Source organism: Bubalus kerabau, chromosome 3 (assembly GCF_029407905.1).
Source record: "Bubalus kerabau isolate K-KA32 ecotype Philippines breed swamp buffalo chromosome 3, PCC_UOA_SB_1v2, whole genome shotgun sequence".
Lineage (NCBI taxonomy): Eukaryota > Metazoa > Chordata > Mammalia > Artiodactyla > Bovidae > Bubalus > Bubalus kerabau.
In genome coordinates this window covers 144,452,574-144,464,343 of record NC_073626.1, presented here as the reverse complement: position 1 = coordinate 144,464,343, position 11,770 = coordinate 144,452,574, and the positions used below count along the sequence as shown (strand labels likewise).

Genomic DNA, 11,770 nt, shown 5'->3' with positions numbered 1-11,770 from the left:
GTTTTTCACTTTGAGCACGTTGAGTACTGTATTTTTTTAAAGTCCTCTTGGTATTTTTATTGGACTCATATTACAGAGGGAATTTGAAGAATTTACATTTTTGATATTTGGTCTTCCTGTCCTACATACTACGCCTTTCCACTTGCTGCTGCCTTCTTTTGTCCTTCAGAAGTGTTTTTTGTTGTTGTTCCCATAGAGTTTCCATGCTTCTTGCTTTCCCATTTATTTCTCTTGCTTATCTCAGGTGTACAATCATATAATCTATAATGTCAAGTTTATACTCCTTTTCCCAAATTTATTTATTTATCTCTTGGTGGCACCACAGGGCATGTGGGATCTTAGTTCCCTGACCAGGGATCTAACCCGTGTCCCCTGGGTTGGCAGTGTGGAGCCTTAAGCACTGGACCACCAGGGAAGTCTTAAGTATTGTACCTTTAAAATGTAGGGCTTTGTTGCTATTTAACCATGCAAAGTGGCCTTCCTCTGTCAGTCTGTCATTTTGCTCCTGTCATTTCTCCCTAGGGATGTTTTGATGGGTCATTTGGAGGCCTGGAGGGGGCTCCAGAAATTGAGCTCAGTCTTGGATCTTCCCATAAGAATTTCTAACGTTGACTGGAAGAGTCCATTTTGTTAATGTTGCCTGGGAGAGTTCATTTTCTTCTATTCACTGCCTACCCTACCAGGTTGGTGATTGTTTATTCATTTTTTTTTTTTAATGTTAAGTGTGACATCTTGTTTTGGGGAAGAGCGGCTGTGGTTGAGGTCTACCCCAATCCTCTAAGTCTCACCTGGGCACAAGAATGACCCTCAGAGCACATTCTCTTTGTAGACTGACCTCCAGGCTTAAAGTTGACTCTCAGACTTCACCTCCCAGGCCACATCAGCCTTTGCTCATGGGGTAGAACCTCCATGCTTCCTTGAAGGGGAAGGCTGTTTATTTTCCTGTTTAAAAAAAATTAAGGATCTTCTTTCATGACAGAGGTCGAGGCACTGACCACAGTTAGTTACCCTGGCTGTGTTTTTGCATTCTCTGAGCATTTTAGAGCTCCCATTGCTAATTGTCCATGATGTTTTGGTAAAATAGGCCAAACAGAGTCTGTTGTCCTAGAAGTGAGAACAGATGCATGAGATGAATCAACAGAACAAGCACACAAGGAGTTCTTAGGCAGAGATGCCTGAGATTCGCATCCCTTTGCCTGTTTATTTAACATGTTTTTTATTGAATATCCACATGAGGCGGACTCTGTGCTAGCCCCTCGAGGTGAAATGGGACTACATAGACTCTACTTTTAAATTGCTTCCAGTCTGGAGGGAAGAGAGACACCAACAGATGCTGCTGTGAGGGAGCTGTGTGGAGAGTGGATGGGGATGGAGGACTCCCACCACACCTCTCTGGAGAAAGAAAAATGTGGAGACCACCTGAGCTCAGAGCCCTACTTTTTCTAGTTTCATAACATCCTTTTCTCCATCTGTAAATTGGGGGTAAAATAATGGCTGTTGAATAGGCTTGATATGAGGCTAAAATGACATCACGCAGGTGAAATGAATGCATAATTATTAGATATTTACTATATTCCCTGCTTTATGTCTTGTTATGTATGCGTGATTTAGATCTTACTAGTTTTTTTTTTTTCTTTAATCTTTATTTATTTGCCTTTGCCAGGTCTTAGTTGTAGCATGCAGGATTTTTTAACAGTTCCCTATCAAAGATAAGAAAGTCTTCCTCAGTGATCAATGCAAAGAAATAGAAGAAAACAATAGAATGGGAAAGACTAGAGATCTCTTCAAGAAAATCAGAGATACCAAGGGAAATTTTCATGCAAAGATGGGCACAATAAAGGACAGACATGGTATGGACCTAACAGAAGCAGAAGATATTAAGAAGAGGTAGTAAGAATACATAGAAGAACTATACAAAAAAGATCTTCACGACCCAGATAATCATGATGGTGTGATCTCTCACCTAGGGCCAGATATTCTAGAATGTGAAGTCAAGTGGGCCTTAGGAAGTATCACTACAAAGTGGAGGTGATGGAATTCCAGTTGAGCTATTTCAAATCCTAAAAAATGATGCTGTGAAAATGTTGCACTCAATATGTCAGCAAATTTGGAAAACTCAGCAGTGGCCACAGAACTGGAAAAGATCAGTTTTCATTCCAATCCCAAAGAAAGGCAATGCCAAAGAATGCTCAAACTACCACACAATTGCACTTAACTCACAGGTTAGCAAAGTAATGCTCAAAATTCTCCAAGCCAGGCTTCAACAGTACATGAACCGTGAACTTCCAGGTGTCCAAACTGGATTTAGAAAAGGCAGAGGAACCAGAGATCAAATAGCAACATCCCTTGGATCATTGAAAAAGCAAGAGAGTTCCACGGAAACATCTATTTCTGCTTTATTGACTATGTCAAAACCTTTGACTGTGTTTATCACAACAAACTGTGGAAAATTCTTAAAGATATAGGAGTACCAGACCACCGGACTTGCCTCCTGAGAAATCTGTATGCAGGTCAAGAAGCAGCAGTTAGAACTGGACATGGAACAACTGACTGGTTCCAAATCAGGAAAGGAGTATGTCAAAGCTGTTCATTGTCACCCTGCTTATTTAACTTCTATGCAGAGTCATCATGAGAAACGCTGGGCTGGATGAAGCACAAGCTGGAATCAAGATTGCCAGGAGAAATATCAATAACTTCAGATATGCAGATGACACCACACTTATGGCAGAAAGAGAAGAACTAAAGAGCCTCTTGATGAAAGTGAAAGAGGAGAGTGAAAATGTTGGCTTAAAACTCAACATTCAGAAAACTAAGATCATGGCATCTGGTCCTGTCACTTCATGGTAAATATATGGGGCAACAATGGAAACAGTGACAGACTTTATTTTTTTGGACTCCATATCATTGCAGATGGTGACTGCAGCCATGAAATTAAAAGAGGCTTGCTCCTTGGAAGAAAAGTTATGACCAACCTGGAAGCATATTAAAAAGCAGAGACATTACTTTGCCAACAAAGTTCTGCCTAGTCAAAGCTACGGTTTTTCCAGTAGTCATGTATGGATGTGAGAGTTGGACTATAATGAAAGCTGAACACTAAAGAATTGATGCTTTCAATCTGTGGTATTGAAGAAGACTCTTGAGAGTTCCCTGGACAGCAAGGAGGTCCAACCAGTCAAAGCTAAAGGAAATCAGTCCTGAATATTCATTGGAAAGACTGATGCTGAAGCTCAAACTCCACCTGATGCAAAGAACTGACTCATTTGAAAATACCCTGATGCTGGGAAGGATTGAAGGCTGGAGGAGAAGGGGACAATAGAGGATGAGATGGTTGGATGCCATCACCAACTCTATGGACATGAGTTTAAGTAAACTCTGGGAGTTGGTGATGGACAGGGAAGCCTGCCGTGTTGCAGTCCATGGGATCACAAAGAGTTGGACACGACTGCACGACTGAATTGAACCAGAGATCGAACGCAGGACCCCTGTGTTGAGAGCACAGAGTCTTAGGCACCAGGGAAATCCCAAGACCTTACTAGATTTTAAGCTCCTTAAGGACCACCTACCTGATCCAACCGGATCATTCTCCTGAAAAACCCTGAAGGCTCCTCAATGACTTCCAAATTAGGTACAAATGTCTCTCATAGATCTTCTTCGATAGCGTCACAATGCGTGTGTGTTCAGTTGCTAAATCATGTCGGACTCTTTGCTATAGCATGGATTGTAGCTCGTTTGTCCATGGGATTTCCCAGGCAAGAATACTGGAGTGGGTTTCCATTTCCTTCTCTAGGGGATGGTCCCAACCCAGGACTGAAGCCACATCTCCTGCATTGGCAGTTGGATTCTTTGCTGCTTAGCCACCTGGGAAACCCACATAGTAACAATAACATTTATCGAGCACTTACTGAGTGTTAGGTGATTTTCTAAGCCCTTTTTACACGCATTCTCCCTTTCTGTATGAAAATCTTAAATCCCCAACATGTACCAAACCTCCTAAAGAAGAGAAATTAGGGGAAAAGCAATACTAAACAGGGAAGTTTGAGAATCACCTTGAGGGCCCCCATCATTAAAGGAAAAGCTCAACTATTCTGTATCCATTTGAATGGCAGTTAATGCTGAAAAGAATTCAGCTCTAGTGGGCCCCTTGCCTCCAGGCGGGTTCAGATAAGAGATTATAATTGTTATGGAGCCAGTCCAGTCCCTAAGATTGAAACAGAGATAATTCTTTGCTCTTTAACCTGAAGTTGGAGTCCTTTGCAGACAAATTGGGAAAAGAAGAGGGAGGCTGCAGGGGAGAAGGGAGACTTGTTTAATCTCTTTATTTTCAGGAAAACAATCATTTTAATGATTCGCCCTTTAATTTATAAAACAAACACAGCTGTGGCTTGATGCTCTTTATCTGATTTCAAAGGTGCTAACTTTTAAGCACTGGGTTCCAAGGGGGCTGCCCAATGCAGAGACCAATGGGGGTCACATTATGGCTCAGAAATGCTGCCTGGAGTTGGGGGGCAGGAGCTGGGGGAACCCAACTGCTGTCAGCACCCGGGGCCTTCTACGTGAAGACCCATGGGTGTGTACCAGAGCTGGCACACCTATTTGCGGATGGTTTCAGATCCACACACACAGTCTTTGATAGTTAAGATTCCTCAGGTCTGTGTAACACAGAACCACAAGGGGCTGCTTTCCCCGTGGTGAGTGTCCTTTATATGCTATAAACCCAGGACTGTTGGTTTCATTGGTTCCCAAGATGTAGGATGGCGCCTGGCACTTGTGTGTGTGTGTTAGTTGCTCAGTTGTGTCCAACTCTTTGTGACCCAATGGTCTGTGGCCCACCAGGCTCCTCTGGCCATGGAATTCTCCAGGGAAGAATACTGGAGTGGGTTGCCATTTCCTTCTCCAGGGGATTTTCCCGACCCAGGAAAATCAAACCCGGGTCTCTTGCATTGCAGGTACATTCTTTACCATCTGAGCTACCAGGGAAGTCCACTGGCACTTAGTAGGCTTCATGAGATTTTTTTCAGTCAATCAAAAGGCATTTATATTAAGTGCAATGTGGAATTAGATACCAGAACAGTGAAAAAACATTAGTGGAAAAACTGGTGGAATTTAAATCAAGTCTGTAGTTTACCTAAGTAATGGCCAATGTTAATTATATTAGTTTTAACCAGTGTATTGGGTTGGCCGAAAAGTTCATTTGGGTTTTTCATAAGCTGAGATGGAAAAACCCGAATGGACCTTTTGGCCAACCCAATACCATGGTTATGTAAGATGGTAACATTAGCAGAAAAGGAGTGTATAGGTAAAGAGTATACAGGAACTCTCTGTACTATTCTTGCAACATTTCTGTAATATTAAAGAATAAAACATCATTAAAAAATTATGAGGTTAGGGAAAAAGTTATAGAGGCACATGAAGAAACAAAACATCACATGAAAGACAACATCATCACCCCCACAAAGCACTGATAAAAAAAATATATGTATGACCTAAGAGCTGTTGTTGATAATTTAGTCAGAGAATAAATGACCAGTGCTTCTCAAACTTCTTCATAGAGGTACACCGATGGCTGAGAGAGAGAGAAGGGGCCCTATTTAAGGATAAAATCTCTTTAAGATTTAAACTTTAAAATTGTAAGTATTTTCATTCCTTTTTAAGGTGTTTGTTTTATATAAAATATTGATACTGCCCCCACAATTTTAAGTAAAAATAGATACTTTAGGAAGATTTTCCATGTTTATTTTGTGGTTTTAGGTACCATGGGGTTATACATTTGTGCATCACAGAAGTATGTGTCCCCTGTGACAGTATATAAGCTCTATGTTTCTGGAAAACAGCAACAGCTAAGGAAACCCTCACCCTGTTTGTTCTGCAAATGGGTAACTACAAAAGACCAGTCTGTCTGCCATGGAATATTCCAAGGTAATTCTTTCATCTGACTCCCAAAAGACTTGGCGATGACTCCCTTGTCTTCCTGCCTTCATAAAATCTCAGGATCCTTCCTTTTCTTTCATACCTTCCTCATTAATGAATGTTCTTCCTATTGCAATAGCCTGAGTAGAATCACCTTCACTGTTTGCTACATTTTGTCTTTCATGCCTGTTTGAAAAATAAGAGATGTATGGACAGAGCCTGTCTCAATGGCTGGTACAGAAGATGTAAATGTTTTATAGCATTAACAGCTACCACTGTGAGAATCAAACTTTAGAGCTAGAAGCCCTCTTTAAATAGTATCCTGAACCACCCCTTCACTTTGCAGCCAGGGAAACTGAGGTCCAGAGGGTTAACATGAGGTTACACAGCAGGTGAAGGGCAGAATGGTCTCCCCACCTCAGGCCTTCCCTCACCTGGTGATGCATCCTTCCATCTTTCCCCCGTTATGTCACATCTGGAACTAACAGGGACCATTTTTCTCACACTGTAGGGACCACTGAGTCTGAATCATCATCTCTCTAGAACCCAGCAAAGTGCATTGCATGTGGTGAACATGGGTGGGTGAGTGAGCTAAATTCTTGCTTTCTTCTAGAAGTTGAAGAGTTGTATTTCTAAAATTCTTCAGAAGAGATATAGACTCTAAGTTGGCACACTTTATATTATCTCTGGCCAGTGGATAAGAAATAAGTTGACACAGTCTGACTAAACAAATCTTCTCTGGAATTTTCAGGGCCTTGAGACCAATATTATACCCTACTTGGGCCCCAGGGGGTCTACTCCCTATGGCTTATATGGGACAGGGGCCACTAGATAAGTAGAGTAGACGGTAGGAAATATAAACTCAGAAACCAGACTCCTGGAGTACAAGAGCCCCCTCTGCCATCTTACTAGATGCATGACCTTGAGCAAGCTTTGTCCCTCTCTGAGCCTCAGTTTCCTCCTTTGTAAAATGGGGATAGTATATGTGCTGCCGAAGCGAGCACTGTAAAATGGGGATAATGATAATATATCTATTTTATGGATGACGATGTTGATGATGATGGTGGTGTGTGTGTGCGCACACGTGCTTGGAACAGTGCCTGGCTCTTGGATAGTTTGTACAAGTGTAGGTTATTTTATTATTGAGAAAATACCAAATTAACTTTTTGGCTAACCCAATATTTTTCTATGGTGGAGAAAAGGTAAAATGACTTCACCTATCCAGTCCATCCTGAACGAGATGAGCCCTGGGATTTATTTGGAAGGAATGATGCTAAAGCTGAAACTCCAGTACTTTGGCCACCTCATGAGAAGAGTTGACTCATTGGAAAAGACTCTGATGCTGGGAGGGATTGGGGGCAGGAGGAGAAGGGGACAACAGAGGATGAGATGGCTGGATGGCATCACTGACTTGATGGACGTGAGTCTGAGTGAACTCCGGGAGTTGGTGGTGTACAGGCAGGCCTGGCGTGCTGCGATTCATGGGGTCGCAAAGAGTCAGACACGACTGAACGACTGATCTGATCTGATCTGATCTGATGTATATATTCTATAGCCTCTCTGGTTCCTCCTAGAAATATGTGTTTAATAGAAAGCCAGCATAGATTTGGCTCTAGAATCAACTGTGAGAAAAAGCATCTTCTGTGCTTTGGGATGTTTCCCGTGTCATGGGGAGAAGTGCCTTGAAAGTTCCTCACAGACCCGCCTGTCCCTGGTTCTTGGTCCCACTCTGTAGGCCTGAGTGGATAATCAAGTAGGAGTCCACATTGTTTCCGAGGTCACCTGAGAGGAGGCTCTGTCCTCCGACCCTCCCCACTTCCTCTGCCATGGCTGGGGGAGCACAGGTCTCCCCAGGGCAAGGCTTTCTCTCCTACTAAAGTCAGCTTGGGAAGGCGGTGCCCCTGTGCACCAGCGTTCCCTTTGGCTTTTGTCGGCATCAGACTTGAATTCCCTGAGGAAATTGGATAAACACAAGAACTCAGGATGTAATCCAATGAGAGAAGTTTCTATTTTAACTAAGAACTCCTACCCCAAACTGGATTGCCTTCTGTGGCAAGGCCATTTATAATGGGAAGAGAGAGAGGGTAGTTAACAGGCTCAAGAGAAAATGTCTTGGACTTGCTTTTATATGTGGAATGGCTAGAATAAGCGGCCAGAAGAAAACAAGTGTCCTGTGAGGAACTGTATATTCATGAGTCATTGCCTGTCTGCTTCCCAAAATGATTTTAGGATGTTTAATGTTAAAGACACACGTACAATGAATCTGTAGTAAATAGATAGTCGTACATAGAAACCCACAGAAAAATAGTAAATGCTATGTGTATATATCATACATATTCTCCATTTACTATTTATACATACGTATATATTTAAGAAACATAAACCATAACACATATATGGTAAATGGAGATATAAATATAAGAAAAATCTATGCTGATATATTTGTTGTAATTGAATACTGAACGTAGTTCTGGGATTTCTGGCAACCAACACAAAATAGGAAACCCAAAGTGGCTGTATAATTTTCATCTGGTAAAAAGATGAATACCAGAGTGGAATTATGGGAATTACCAAGACCCACGAAGACAATTATTAAGGAGAACAAAGTTTTGTGTTGCCAAAGAACCCTAGTAAAAGCATTCTGGTCAGAAACTCCCCTGTAAGTGCCTCCCTCTCAGGCTGATTTTGTGTTTATAGTTGGTTTAGCACCAGGTGTGTTCTGTCTCAGAGTTAGAAATAGCCAATCCAGGAAGTAAACAGCTTCAAAAAGGATGAAAACCGTATGCATCCCTCTTGGGCCAGAGACTGTGGGAACATGAAGAGAAACATACCATCACCCCAAAAAAAGCTTCAGTGGAATCTCCTTTAAGCAAGTGATAAAGTCCTTGAGATGCCGTTGGATTCCATGAACAAGTCATTTTCATTGACATAGATGTATTAACACAGGCTCAAAGATGCATCGTTGGCCCAGAGAGAATATAGAGCCAAAGTCGGGTACTGTTTACTCTGCTGAATAAGCCTTAGAAGACTCACAAATGTTTTTTCTTGTGTAAAACTGAGAAGGAAACTAACAAGGAATTCTTCTAATACATAGGCCATGAGCTTAGCCCATGTGGAAGTTAGCCTGACTGACATCTACACAAGTCTGCTCTTTGACCTGTACTCAACCTCCTATGTAGACCTGCATCCTGCCTTGTCCTTGGGAGCTAGGGCCGTTGGTAACTGACGTGTGGCTTAAGTGGGTGCTAATGGAGGAAACCGTTCCCTTCTACCTAGACCTCACCTCACCCCTGGGGCCACAGCTCCTGAGAACCCAAGAACAAAGGACAGCTTATACACCTACCCAGTTTGGTGGGGGGAGGAAGTGCTAAAAAGGACATTGTTGGGTCAATTGGGGAAAGAATTGTGTCAATGTTAAATTTACTGAAGTTGATAATATACTATGGTTATGTAAGAGAAGCTTTGTATTCTGAGTAAATATACACTAATATATTTAGAGGTAAAAGGCTGTGATATATGTATTAGGGCTTCTCCAGTGGCTCAGCGGTGAAGAATTCACCTGCAGTGCAAGAGATGCAGGAGACATGGGTTTGATCCCTGAGTGGGGAAGATCCTTGGGAGGAGGGCATGGCAACCCACTCCAGCACTCTGGCCTGGAGAATTCCATGGACAGAGGAACCTGGAAGGCAGGGGGCTCTTGCATCCATGGGATCACAAAGAGACACAACTGAGTGACTTTCACTTTCATATGCATATATTTACTCTCAAAAGACTCAGAAAAATATATTACATATATGTTCATATATATCCATGTACACATATAATTTACATATATATAATAAATATATATATATATAAAGGAGAGAAAGCGTGAGAGCAGATGATGAAACAAATGGGTAAAATGTTAATAGGAGAAACTGAATAAAAAGTAAATAGACATTCTATGTTCAATTTATGTTCTTGCAACATTTCCACACGTTTGAAATTATTTTCAAATAAAAATGTTTATGTTTAGATTAAGGCTGTCCTCTGCCCACAGCTCTCTGCTATAAGTACTCTCTTGAAGGTCCCACACCCACGCTAGTGTTCCCCACTTGACAGTCTCTCGGTGGTCCAGATCCCTATCCTTGGTGACATGATCTCTCTATAGCCCTGACGCTGTTGAACATCACCTTCTGCTTGGAGCTCTTTGCAGATCTGCCCCGTCACACTCTGAGGATGTCATCTCAATCATTCCCAGTACTCATGCTTTAATAAATGGAGGCCCTCTCAAGATTTGGTCTTTAATTCTGTTCTCTTTTCACTCTCTCTCTTTTTCAGCACCTGGACCAGAAGTGGGAAGATGATAGTAGAAATGACTTCCAGAATTGTATGTTTACTCCTACCATTCTCCTAAACTCTAGAACTGCTTCTAGCTCAGCCTCAGCCTATTAGAGACACCCATGCTCTTTTTCTCTGACTCAATCCCGTTCTAAGGTTACTTTGTAGAAAATTCAGACTCATGACCCCAATGTCTTCGTTGCATCTCCTCATTCTCTTCTACAATAAATCTCATTCTTAGCCTTCTTTGCCATGGTCACTCCTCTAACCTAGTCAGGTCCTTATCATTCTTGCTCTCACTGTTAGAACAGTCTTTAACTGTTCTACCCATCTCCAAGTTCTGCATTTTTGTCCTGTCAAGAACGTATAGTTCTAAAATTCTGATCTGATCAGGTCACTTTTATGGTGGCATCTCTTCATGACTCCCTAGTATCAACAGAATAAAATCCAAATACATTAGCATTTGAAATTTTCCATAATTTAACTATATCCATTTAAAAACACCATACACTCCATGCTTCAGGGCTGGTCACTGTGCCTGGAATCCTCCTGAATTTTGCTGACCCTGGATCTCTGCCCCTCCTTCTGCTTATAATACTTCACCCTTCCTACCATCCAAGGCTGAACACTAATACTGCCTGTTAAGAAGTCCTCCAGAGTCCTCCTGAGCTGAGTTAATCTCTCACTCTTCTGAGTTCCCTTGTGTACAACAAGCACCATTGTTATACATCTGGTGCTTCATACTCTGGAGCCAAGACTGCCCGTTAGAGGATCTCCCAGGCCCCTGTGTTCCTCCAAGCTTAGTCACTAGGTGGGGTGCCCCAGGAGGAGCATGGCCTCTGAACTGAGGTGGAGCCTGAAGCTCTCACAGGTGGGATCTGTCCTCTCACTGCACTCCCTACAGCTGAATGACAAGTTGTCTCTCGGAGAGAGACCTGAATGGAGGGCAACCCTTGCTGCCACAGAGGCCCTGGGGAAGCAGCCAGATTGACTGGTGCCAGCTAGCTATGGAAGCACTATTGTCTTATTCTCCCTCTGAACCCTCAACTCCACTGTTCTCTAGGCTCACACATTTTCTGAAATTGTGCTCCAAGTACTTTACTGAGAAAGTGTGGAGGGGACCAACAGGGCTCCCCAATCACGAAGCTGGTGGCCTGAGTACAGAGCAAAGAACAGTTTTCAAATTGTGTGTGAGCTTCTGCAGAGTGCAGCCCAGGCTCCTGCCTCTACTACTGTCCCTTAACCCCTGTTAGAGATGTGCTTCTGCATCTGGGTCTCCGGCCATACTGGGGAAATGTTTCATGCAACTAACAAGGCCTTGTCCCCTTGTCATTTGCCTGCTGCCCCTGGGTTACAGCTGAGAGATTGGCTAAACCTCCCCAACTTTCCTGTGGTGGAGATCACTGAATCCTTGATACTACTGTCCCCTTAAGAAAGAAAGAAATGAGAGTCATGAGCAGAGCAGACGTGTGTCCTTATAAATGGGATTCTCCCCTTGACACTCACACTCCCCTTACTGTCCCATTCTTTCCCCCAAACCCAG

At 42.6% G+C, this 11,770-nt stretch overlaps 1 long non-coding RNA gene across 1 annotated transcript; it reads left to right on the top strand.

Moving 5' to 3' along the window:
- The first annotated feature begins 552 nt into the window (after window positions 1-552).
- On the top strand, window positions 553-10,993 carry LOC129646641 (uncharacterized). The gene is made up of 3 exons (XR_008712077.1): window positions 553-683; window positions 5,749-5,916; window positions 10,228-10,993. It is a non-coding gene; the product is annotated as an uncharacterized LOC129646641 (long non-coding RNA).
- Window positions 10,994-11,770: the final 777 nt, after the last annotated feature.